Genomic DNA, 11778 nt, shown 5'->3' with positions numbered 1-11778 from the left:
ATGTTTTGAGTGTGAATGCCAAAAACGTCTTGTACATTCCTGACAGTAAAAGTGTGCTCTGAAGTACAACAAGATAAATCACTCAAAGTGGAAAAGGCGGCACTCCATGAAGGCATGTTTGTGAGTATTTAATTATAATTCCAGGGCTGGATCGAGCTCCTACAGCCACACAGTAAAGAATATGATGATTTTAATGAGCCTGAAGCAAGTTACAGGGAATTAAATTTTGAAATAGTAGAAAGGGAGCCTTTTTTTTTGGGGGGGGGGGGGGGTATGCAGAAAGAACATCAACTCCAGCCTATTTCAACACAGCTATTAGAGTCAATTTAATACTTAAGACTTATATAAGGAAAATGAACATGTGTTAGAAGGCATGAGACAAGTACAGCTGAAACAACCAGTGCCACCTTAAAGTGATTTTTCATATTTGTTTAATTTACAAAAAATCAACATCATAATGATTTTTAAACAAATGTAATGAGCAATTATACATAGACAGCATTTTAACAGAGCATTTTATGGTGTGGCATGTATACTTTCACATAATAGATCTTCCTATTTCTATTACTTTGGACTTGAATTAAAAAGAAACTAAGTAACTTCAGTAAAGAAAGACACGTTGTAGTAAAAGTCAGTAGGTGTACTTACTAACTGACAACTTGTGTAATGTGAAACTGTTATGAATGGTGGGAGGAGCCAGAGATGCTGATCATACCAGCACCACAAACTGTATAAAAGATGGGAGCAGCTTGCTGATTTAAAAAGAGAAGCCAAACCAGAATACCTCCATTCTCTCTAAAGGTCAGCAGGGGGCGGCTCCTCTGACTACAAAAAAAAACACTTCCTGTTGTATAGACATCTATTTGAAATTGGCTCTCAGCTCCCTTGCTTTGTGACCTCAGTAAGCACTGTTGACTTCACTGGCTCATTCACCACTTTCAGTTCATAATAAAAACTTGACATGCTAATCGTTAGGCTCAGAAGGAGAATCATCTAGGGCTTGTGGTTTGCTCAGTTTCACAGTTTGACAGTAACCACTGACACGTCACATCCAGCTTAAAAAACACCAAGAAGGTGACAGTGAAAATGCTCAGCTCAAGGCTTCATAACCAATGGGTGACCTCACTGTGGCTACGTCCATGTTATTTATGGTCAACACTAGAGAGTGAGCCATTAATGAAGCTGTAAAGAGGTGAGCATGCAGAGCAAAAATATAACTTGCAGGGAAAAAATACTAAAACATTTTAAACATTATTTTTCTAGCAAAATGTTTCTATCAAAATTTTACTGAAGCAATAAGAAAGAACAAAGTGTTGATCACAGATTACATACAATTTTTTTATATAGACAATTCACAACGTCTTCAGACACTTTATCAAACCTATGAGAAGCATTTGCAGTGGTGTGGAAAAAAAACTCCCTTTTAACAAGAAGAAATCTCCAAAAGAAGCAGGCACAAGGAGGGGCAGCAGTCTGCTGTGGTTGAATGTGCGGTGAGGTAAAAGAGAAGAGAAAAAAGGAGAGTATAGGGAGACTAAAACAAAAGAACTATAACAGAGAGAAGACAAAATTTAATGGCATGTAAAAGTGGCAGATTAACAGATTAGCAGATTAGAGAATAAGAAGAAGGGGTGAAGGAGAAGTGTTCAGTGCTTCATGCGATTAATCTACATGCTCAGCAATCACCCAAATGAAAATAACAGGGAGGACAGGACTCCCGGAGTCATTCCCCATGTTGGAGCAGAGCTAGTGGATATGTGATAGAAACTTCAACACGCTGTGGACATCCAGAGGGACAATGTGAGGGTCTGAAAGACAGAGAGAAAAATTCATGTTGATATTTAAAGAACCAGGTCCAAGAACAGGGTCAAAGATCAGTGGACAATCACAGCAATGCTGAAATTGTGAATGAAATGATTTTGACAGCGTGTGAAAGGGAAAGTGATGATGCACTGAAAACAGCTGGATAAGGGCAGAATCTTCCTGCCTGAACGTCTGCTTTGTGGTAGAGGTCAGACACAGGCCAGAGAGCATGCACAACCGGACTGATATACTCAACATGTCACATCAGGCACAGGTGAGCCCCGAGACAAAAGGACAGGGAGGAATTCTGAATTGGAAAGTGAGCAGGAAAGAGAGGGAGATTGAGAGAAAGCCCTATTTTTCTTTCCATGGTTTCCATAAAGGCAAGCTCTCTGATTGCCTGTGTCAAAGTGACAGAGTCTTTTATGAGCACTTGGCGGGTCCCCGCCCTGGTTTGTATTGCTGGGCAGTGATAGCAGCGGCCATTGTTGGACTAAGGAGAGAGGAGCGGCCCTGTGCTATTGAGAGGGGAGGAGCCCAGCCCCACTTGCCCGTCCGAGGCAGTGTGTTGGTTGAATAGGCAGCTAAGGTGTCCATGCCCCCCAGTGCCCTTCAGTGTGGGAAAGCCAGTGCAGAAAGCACCTGCAGCACCTTGACAGCAGCTGACACAGGATTGCGTGCTAGTTCTGGACGCACAGGCCACGTGACCTGACACTCCATGCTGACGGGTACACTAGGAGTGTCACACTCCCATGCCGTGTTAACATCTCTGGTCAGAGATCAAACGGATCAAGTTCACACACACCATAACATAGGATACACACTGCATTGTGCATGCTCATAGAGATATAGTATAGAATACACCAGCAGTGTAACCAGACACTCTTTGTGGTACAGTAGATATACAATTGCTCTTATACAATTATTGCAGTGCACATGTATACAAGTTATCCAGGAACAAATTACAGCACATAATGCGGCACGCTTCAAAGCCACTCAGAAAAATGTGCTTGAAATGGTGCTAAAAAGGCTTTTGTTTTTAAAAAATGAATATCCGAATAATCAGCCGATCTGATGCTTTTAGATGTTCCCAGGTATAAATTAAAGACAAAGGGAGAGAGGGCGTTTGCTGTGGCTGCACCCTGACTGTGGAACAGTTTACCTCCTCACGTCAGATTCTCCAAAAGCCTAGAAACTTTTAAAACTGCTCTTAAAACTCACCTCTTTTCATTGGCTTTTAGAAAGGTTTAATTTATTTGTTTATTTATTTTTTATTTGATCAGCGAGGTGTTTTTATGAAATTGTGTTCTATTGTATTTTTATCTGTATTTACTGTACAGCACTTTGGTCAGCCTTGGTTGTTTTTAAATGTGTTCTATAAATAAACTTGACTTGACTTGACTTGACTTGACTAGAAGAGACACATGCAAGGAGAACATTCACAACCATGACACTAAAGTTGGAGGAAGCCATGAACACTCCTAACGACAGAGTTCCTGGAGTTGATTGGGTGATTTTATTGAAAGTAAATTGGGTGATTTACTGTAACCATAGCCTGCTCAGAGGAGGATTTCTACCAATTAACTCATTAAATAGGGAGCAGTGAATGAGTATAGCTAGAGTGAAAATATCCTACATACCTAACATTTCTAAACTATCTGACAATATGAGAGTCAACGCAGGCAGTAAAATAAAAGTGACTCAAGGAACTTTAGTCACTGTCCGTGGAACATCAGCTGGATTGGACTGCTTTGGGAAAGTAACACAAGAGATGATGTCATTTTCCAAATGTAGTCATTTCTGTCGAATGTACGACCTCCATCTAGGCTCAGAATCACCAACAATATTTTATACTGATTTCAGTCAGAGCGTCAGTCATTCTCAGTCATGTGTTCCCTGTAAGGTTTCTGTACTGCAGACTTGACATTCTTCACATTCCTCCCTACGATGCACAAATGGGACCTCACAGAAAGGCAGAAAGACCGTAAACCAAGACGACATTCCTTTCAGCTGCACTCGATACTGTAGGTAAGCACTGCAGGAGAAAAGATGGCCATCTTGAAGGCAGTGTTGCATAATCTTTTAAAGAAAAAAAATGTCAGTATTACAGTTCACAGGTGTGCAAAGCACGAGAGAAAAAAAATAAGAGAAGGTACAAGCAACTTTTCTTATTTTGAAAATATACTAGGTAAAGTTAATCTGTACTAATTTGGCCGTGCATATTTGGATATTTTAGAAACAAGGAGTTCACAATAAGGAGATGATGACACACGTAAAGAAAAAAAACAACTAAATAATTAATTAGTAGATCACCTTCAATCACTTATTTTAACTCATTCAGATCTGGAATACTCATTTTTTTCTCAACACTTTGAGAAGGAAGAAAAAGGAAGAAAAACATCTGACAATAAATCTGTGCTGCTAAAATAAATGCATGACTTAATTTAAAATGTAACATCTTCACATTTTCCTATATGTGCTTATTTAGCACAAAACTCAACACTAATCCTACCTCTAACCTTGAGAAAGTTGTGGGTTTGAGTTTAAGGTCATATTTAAAGAGAAATCAGCCTCTCCCCCCAGGTGTCCTTTGGCACATCTGTTTAGTTAGTTAGCCATCTTTCAGTGACAACCTTTTTCTACTTTTTCTACTTTTCTATTCATCCAAAAAAAGGCCTTGTATTGGTATGCTTGTGTTGAGGACCATAGGCAGAGCCTGATGAAGCTCTCTCCAGTAATGTTGCCTTCATGCCCAGACCACTCTTGAAAAGCAGGGTTTGTTTTTTTTATTTCAGTGAGACTTTTAGCTGGAGAAATAAAGGATCCATTATATATTATTTATTCTGAAAGTGTTCACATACCCAGAGAGTAAGATGGCAGATTGAGAGCTATGCTCCTCCAGCATAAAGGTTTACCATTATCATGGCATGCTTTCATGTGAGGGGTAATAGAGAACTGAGCAATGTTTTCCCACAAAAACATTGTCCATGCTTTTGTGCTTCTCCACTGAACTGGGTAACTGGTATCTGCCATCTCTCCCATCTTTTCTTTATTTGTTGTGTAGTGTTTAGACTATGGATGCCGCTCCTCTTTACCATGCGTCTCAGATGGGTCTTTGAAAAGTTCCTTATCGATGTATTATTGTAGGGTCTTTACCTTTTAAAATACAGTAACGCACCTTGAGGTGACTGTTGTTGGGATTGTATGATGTAATTAAAACAAAATTCAATTTCATTGGTTCACTGACTTCTCTGATTTCTCTCCTTTTCCCTGTAGTAACTTTACATTTTGATAAGTTTTTTTTAGAGAATTTGTCTTATTTCCTGTATGATATTTAACCATTAATCGCTGTTAGAGGGAAACCCCTGCAAATGTTGGCAAAATGGACAAAAAAAAAATCAGCTGACATTTCTGAAATTTCTCTTTTATGTAGGATTAATATTATCAGTCATTCTTTCTTAGAGATGACTCCTGATTGGTCGCCGCTGTTTCCTGGGACAACAAGCGGCAAAGCCATTTGACACATGACAAGCAGCTTGAACTAACTTGTTTTCTGATGGGAGGGGGGACTCAACTGGGTTCACGGCAGTGTGGCTGTTGTTCCAGCACAGAAGGATTACAATTAACCAGCCACTCCTGTTGGGCTTAATGACCGAGCACGGCAAAAGCCAGCAGCAGGGACACTTCCTGAACAGCGCCGGGTTAGCCCTAATTGGTTCTGGCACAGCAATCCTCACTGCTTATCTCATAGCCAGCTGAGAAAAATCAGCAGTGAAGTGTGAATCAAAACATGTTGATTGCAGGAAATTCAGCAGCATACCTGATGAAAAGGCTTCTTTTTATGGCATCATGAATAGTCACACTTCCTCAGTTTTGTTTTTTCAGACTGCTGCATTCCGATTGTGTGTTTATGTATAATTATTATTTACATGAAGTATGGAGAACTTATTTTAGATATGTACTGTAGAGGGCTTTAGAAACAAATAAAGCCATAAATTGCATATGACAGGGACTCCCGGAGTCATTATTTTAATATAATAGGGACCCTGTCAACACATGTCCAAGCTCAGAGTCAAATGGGGCTGGGGGGCTTTGGATGGGAGGTCCAGGGGATTTGGGTAAACCATCTGTTGACCAAAGCTTTTGGGAAAGAGCACTAATATGGATTTAGGATATTATTCTCTCTGCAGGTGGGATGGTTAAAAACCCCTGTGGATTTCTCTGTGAGGAGGGGGGGAGCCTTAAGAATAAAAAAAAGATTTCAAAAGAAGGACAAGGCAGCATAAGACTAGACAAAGGCACTGCATTACTGAGGTTTTCCTTAAACCCTACAACATGCTGGAAGCGGAGTCAAGTACGAGCTGGATCAAATGGGATGGAACAAAAAAAATGGAAGAACAATAAAATACTTCACTGCAAATATTTGATTATTTTTGGGGTGAAGTTTCTTTCCTACTTTCAAATCCTGGCCAGAATAGCAGCAGCAACATTTGGAGCATCTGGGTGGATACCCATATAAGCCAAGACCTTGGACTTTGGTAAACCCAGAGACCCTAGTGTTGGGTCAGGATCTCTTTGGTTCACTTGCCGCCTGGGGTTATTCCAAACGCATCCGTCTTTACTGGGCTTAACTGTGATTTGCCCCCTTTTGCTTACTTGTTTGTTTATCAGGATTGAACTCCAGAGCTTTAAGCTGCCAGGTGCTTTCACTCTATCTCCGGCAGGAAAGATGCACAGCTGCTCGCATCTGCATCGAGATAGCAGCAACAGGACTGTACTTCCTGTGGCCACAAATAGGCCGGATGGCTGTTACAAGTTTAAATATAATCATAATCTCCTTAAACTCCCAGACTCCCAGTAAACTGGCTTCCATGTGACTCTAAATATTACTTCTTTCTGCAACCTGCAGCTTCTAGCCTATGTCAAAACAAATCATTAATGGTATTTGCTACAAATGCTTAACTGAAGACTTAACAAACTGTAAGCCTTGAGGGAAAAAAAGGATTTTCGAGTCACGTAACGCCCAGTAACAAAACATGACTTATAGAGCAAGGTTGAATTCAAGATGAAAATGTGAAATATCTTCAAGATTGTGCCATATGGTCTGTTTTTTTCCTGACACTAATATTAGACACTGAGCTGAACAAGACTGCCAAGCTATAGCATGTACCATCATGCTATAGCTCAACATTAAAGCAAAACACTTCTAAGAATTCAAATCACCAAAGAAAAAAAAAGGTGGTGATAATGTGAAGCTCTTTCCCAGCTCTCAGTCAGTAAATTACAGCTTCACTCTAATCCAGCTCTGATCCCATCTCTCCCTCCCTGGCATCCTCCCTCCCACCACTCCATTCCCCAATCTGAGATACTGAGTGAATTGATTCCGGGAAAATGTCTATTTCAGGAACAGATTGTGGCATTGTTGTTGACACAGTGTGTTAATGTAGAAGTAGACATAGCTAACACACTGGGGTACTTTAATGATTAATGAGACAGAAACACATCTGTCATGTTGGCTTTCCTCTTCTGACCTAATCATATTTAAGGCATTTTAAAGCAGATCTTTAAAACATTGGTCATCAGAAAAACTCGGGAAAGCTTGGTTGGATTAGAGATGAACTTTGTACAGACATTTATCAAGTAATTGATGGATTCCTGTGGAAATTTAAAGCAGATTAATTTACTGTTTTGCATTTTGTAGCCTTAACTTGACCATTACTATGACCATGTCTTGCCTTAGCACACCACACTCTGCTATATGTGGTGTGCTACACTTCTGGCCCCATAAGCAAAGCTAGCCGGGTAATGCTAGCTAGCTTAGTTTTCAAGCTACATCAGTAGACTGTATGGGTGTTTCGCAAAGACACAAATATCTGCTAATTTGTGCTTAGTAACATCCAAATAAAATTCTAGTATTTCACTCACCAAAACTGGAGCTCAGACTTCTTGACTGGTTTTTGAGTACAATTAACTCCATAGCTAGTCCAGAGGTCCAGTTCAGGAACTCTAGCTGAAGTGAAGCTGACAGGTGGCAGCTACAAATGTAATCATCTACCTGACAGTCAAAGAGGCCACACCCCCAAAAATATTAATCTTAGACTTTAATAAAATATTTCCCCAAAATACATTTACAAGAAAACTACTCTGTATAGGGAATTAAGTGCAGAGACCAAAACTTATTTATTATTGAATGCTCAGATGAGACATTTTAAATATGGAGGTCTATGGATTAACATCCAGTGGTTATTTGAGTGTGTCAGCATTGGGCAAACTGAAATTTTGACCTTAAAAAGTACATTCATCATGATCTGTGTTCCAATTTCCAAATAGACAGTCTAAAAGCTAATATTTTACTCAAATCTGTCAATCACCTCACACTGGTACCAGAGTAATATGTACATCAAATGCCAGTCAGTCCAGTAGATTTTGGGGTATTTTACAGGATAAATACAAACAGTAATACAAGATTACCAAAGTATTTAAAGGTTTCATGTCAATCAATTTAACTACTGTAATTATTATAGTTTAGATCACAGTGGTGGACATGTCTTAAAAACACATCCTTGAAGTGACATCTTTCATGTAGGTAAAAATACTAAAATTCTAAAGTCAAAACAGCGAACATTAGAGGGGTCTGTCAAAAATGGAGAAAGAAAGCTCTTAGATGGATTAATTGCTCCATCATTAAGCCATTAAACACCCATCTCGGTCAAGTTATGTGTGGGGGGCCTTGGAATTAATTCATGGTCAATAAAGATGACTTAAAGCCTGATTAGTGGACTTTACCCCTGCTAGATACAGGATCTGACTGAGGTGAACCCATAAGGATACGTGAATCCAGCCACTTAGGGGTCTCTGCGGTTTAGGGTTGATTAGTTTTGCGGATGTCCTTCCTGATGCTTTGGGGATATCCTGCTGCTTTCTGGTAAACATTTCTGGTTATACAGTGCAAGAACAAAAACGTTTCCCAGCAAGCAGTTTGATCAAAACTGTATATGATCTTATAACCCAGATTTCAAAAGATTTTGCAGCTCAACATAAGACATAAAACTCTCTAAAAATGATTTTATTGACAACATTTTGAACTGCACAGTAGACTCATTTGGCTCTCTGGAAAGTGGCCAGACAGAATATTTTGAAAGCTCCACGTTACCCATTAGAAAAGGAAGAGCACGTCAAAGTAGAATGTGAGCTTGATTAACCACAAGTGATGTGCTGATCAGGGACACATGAGACACTGTGTCAAGGAAACAAGACAAGGAAATACAATCTCTTAAACTGTAATTCAGAATAATAGGCTAACTTCCTCTTGGAATGGTTCTGTTTGATAGTTTAATTGTTTGCAGACATGGGAGTGAGCTAAGTGGAATCTGGCAAGATTTTTCTCTCCGGGATTAATAAAAAGCATGTTTGGAGGAAGCCCAAGAAGGTCTTACAATCTAAAACCAGTCATTACAGCAGAAAAACGATTGGCATCCCATTGAACTAAGGAATACACACATTAAATTCTTCCAACTTAGATCAAAAATACCTATCAATACTTCAGGTGAGTATATATGCATTGTGTATATGTGCAATTCTTACAGTTTTTTTTATATTTTAATGTCAGTGTTAGTTTTTAATCCCCTTGTTTAAAGCCATTTTAATCTCTACCTACCAACCTTCATTTAAAATAGCCTTTCAGTAACAACATTAACATCAGAGGTATGCTTGCTTTTAATTCTGTGTTTGAGATAGCTGCCTCTCTTATCCCGTATCCTTTTAAAGTGTTAGTTACCCGTTGATCCATTTTCTTACACTTGTCCAATTCATGGTTGCCTACGGCCTGGTGCCTATCCCACCTGCTAAAGGGTGAGATAAATCATGGACAGATCCCCACTCTATCTGAGGATTAGCACATAAAGACAGACCACCCTTTACACTCAACACATGCAAATCCAGGCAATGCCAACCTCCACAACACTACTGTTCCCAGAGTCAATCTGTGACTTTATAAATTAATGCAATGTGATGGAGTCCATAGGCACAATACCAGACAGGATAGCAAAAAGTTTGCCAAGTTATAAATATAGTTCTAAAAAAATATCTGGCAAGAGCTCAGTACTATTTTAGGAATTGACACAAAAACCTCCAAAATTACATGGAAGCAAATCCTAAAAGATTAGGTCCATGCAACACTACAGGATGGAAAAAGGAGTGGGAATAGTGTCTGAATTATGTGCAGTGTTCAGTCATCAGACTCCTGTGGTAGCTGGTGATTCAGAACTATGAATTAAAATTGAGCACATATGGGTCTGATATCTCAGATTAGGTCCAAACGTGGTGCCTAACTCAGAAACGTCTCTACTGGAATACAAAAACACAAGTGGTATGGAGGTTAGCTATATTTATGACACAGATGAATGTTTATGCAAACAGTGGTTAAAAAGTATATCTCCGGTTGAAGGCTTTGTTCCATCTGCACCCAAATCAGATCCTTAGGACAGGCTGCCCTCACTGACATTTGCAAGTGTCCTTGATTTGTGTCTAGCTAATTTGCATGTATTAACAATGGAGGCATCAGTAACTATGTAGCTATGCTGGTTTCTACTGCAGAAAAATGAGAAGTGAAAATCCACCAAACGTGCACTGTCGTGAAGCAGAAATATATTTTGGTTTGTCATCTGTCAACATACTGTCATCCTCCATGTTGTCCTCCATAGCCATATTCTAGTGGCAGCAAGTATTATGTTCAGTGCAATATGATGTCATCCTTTCATGTGCAGCCTGTTCTCATACATGGGACATCAATTAGTGGCATTTTGTCAAGGTTCAAGGTTCTTTAATTGTCACATGTGTAGCAGCATGTATGCAGCATGTTGTCTTCACTGGGTTATGGTTTTGTGAAGTGGGTCTGTCATTCACTCATTGTAATATTCTGGGTTGCTGCAGTTTTTTGTCCATAAACCCAACCAGTGAAAATGGAAGTGAAAAACGGTAAAACACAGTGGTCCCAATGTAGTATGAACCAGAGTCTCCTGGTTGACAGACCTGGAATTTATGTCACTCCTCAGCCTCCTAAAACAGACTTTGGACAGTGTCGTAAAAAATTTTCCCCTTCCTGATTTATTCGTTTATTAGTGCATATTTTTCACACTTAAACGTTTCAGATAAAACCAATAATACTGGTCAAAAATAATCCAAGAAGACACAAAATTCATTTTCAAATGATTATTTTGTTCATTAAAGGGAAACATCTTCAAATCTACCTAGCCCTATATGTGGAAAAAGTAGTTTCCACCTAAACCTAACCCAGAAAAACTTCTGAATGAAAAGCAATGCTGACAAAAAAAATAACACAAAAGACTCGTCTCACATTTGCCAAAAAAATATTTTGATCATCCCTAAGATTTTTGAGAAAATATTCTGTGGACCAAAGAGATAAAAGTTCATCTTTTTGGAGGATTTGAGTTCCATTATATCTGGTGCGAAAACTAACAGCATTTCATAAAAAAGATCATTATGTCAACAGTCACTTTAGGACCTGGATGACTTGTTATAATTGATCCAACCATGAATTCTTCTCTCCACCAGAAAATCCTGAAGAAGAATTGGGTTATGCAGCAGGAGAACGATCATTGCCAGTTATAACAGACATGTGATTGCAGTTCTTGCTGCCAAGTGTGGCACAACCAGTTATTAAGGTTTAGGGGGCACTTGCTGTATTACAGAGGACCAGATAGCTTTGGATGTCTTGATTAAGAAGGATTTGGGGGATTTTGAGTGCAATCACATTTCAAACAACCATCAAAGGCATTCTGAAGATGGTCCGAGTCTGTTTGTCCATCCATCCATATACTGTACTAAACTCCTCCTGTTCAGGATTACAGCTGCAGCCTCTCCCAGTTAGGATAAATCAATAAGCAGGGTACACCCTGGACAGGTTGCCAAACCAGTGATGAATTTCTGTAGGAATTTCTGTGTAAGTTTGAGAGA

This window comes from Astatotilapia calliptera, chromosome 16 (assembly GCF_964374335.1).
Source record: "Astatotilapia calliptera chromosome 16, fAstCal68.1, whole genome shotgun sequence".
Classification (NCBI taxonomy): Eukaryota; Metazoa; Chordata; class Actinopteri; order Cichliformes; family Cichlidae; genus Astatotilapia; species Astatotilapia calliptera.
Note: the sequence above shows the minus strand (reverse complement) of the source record.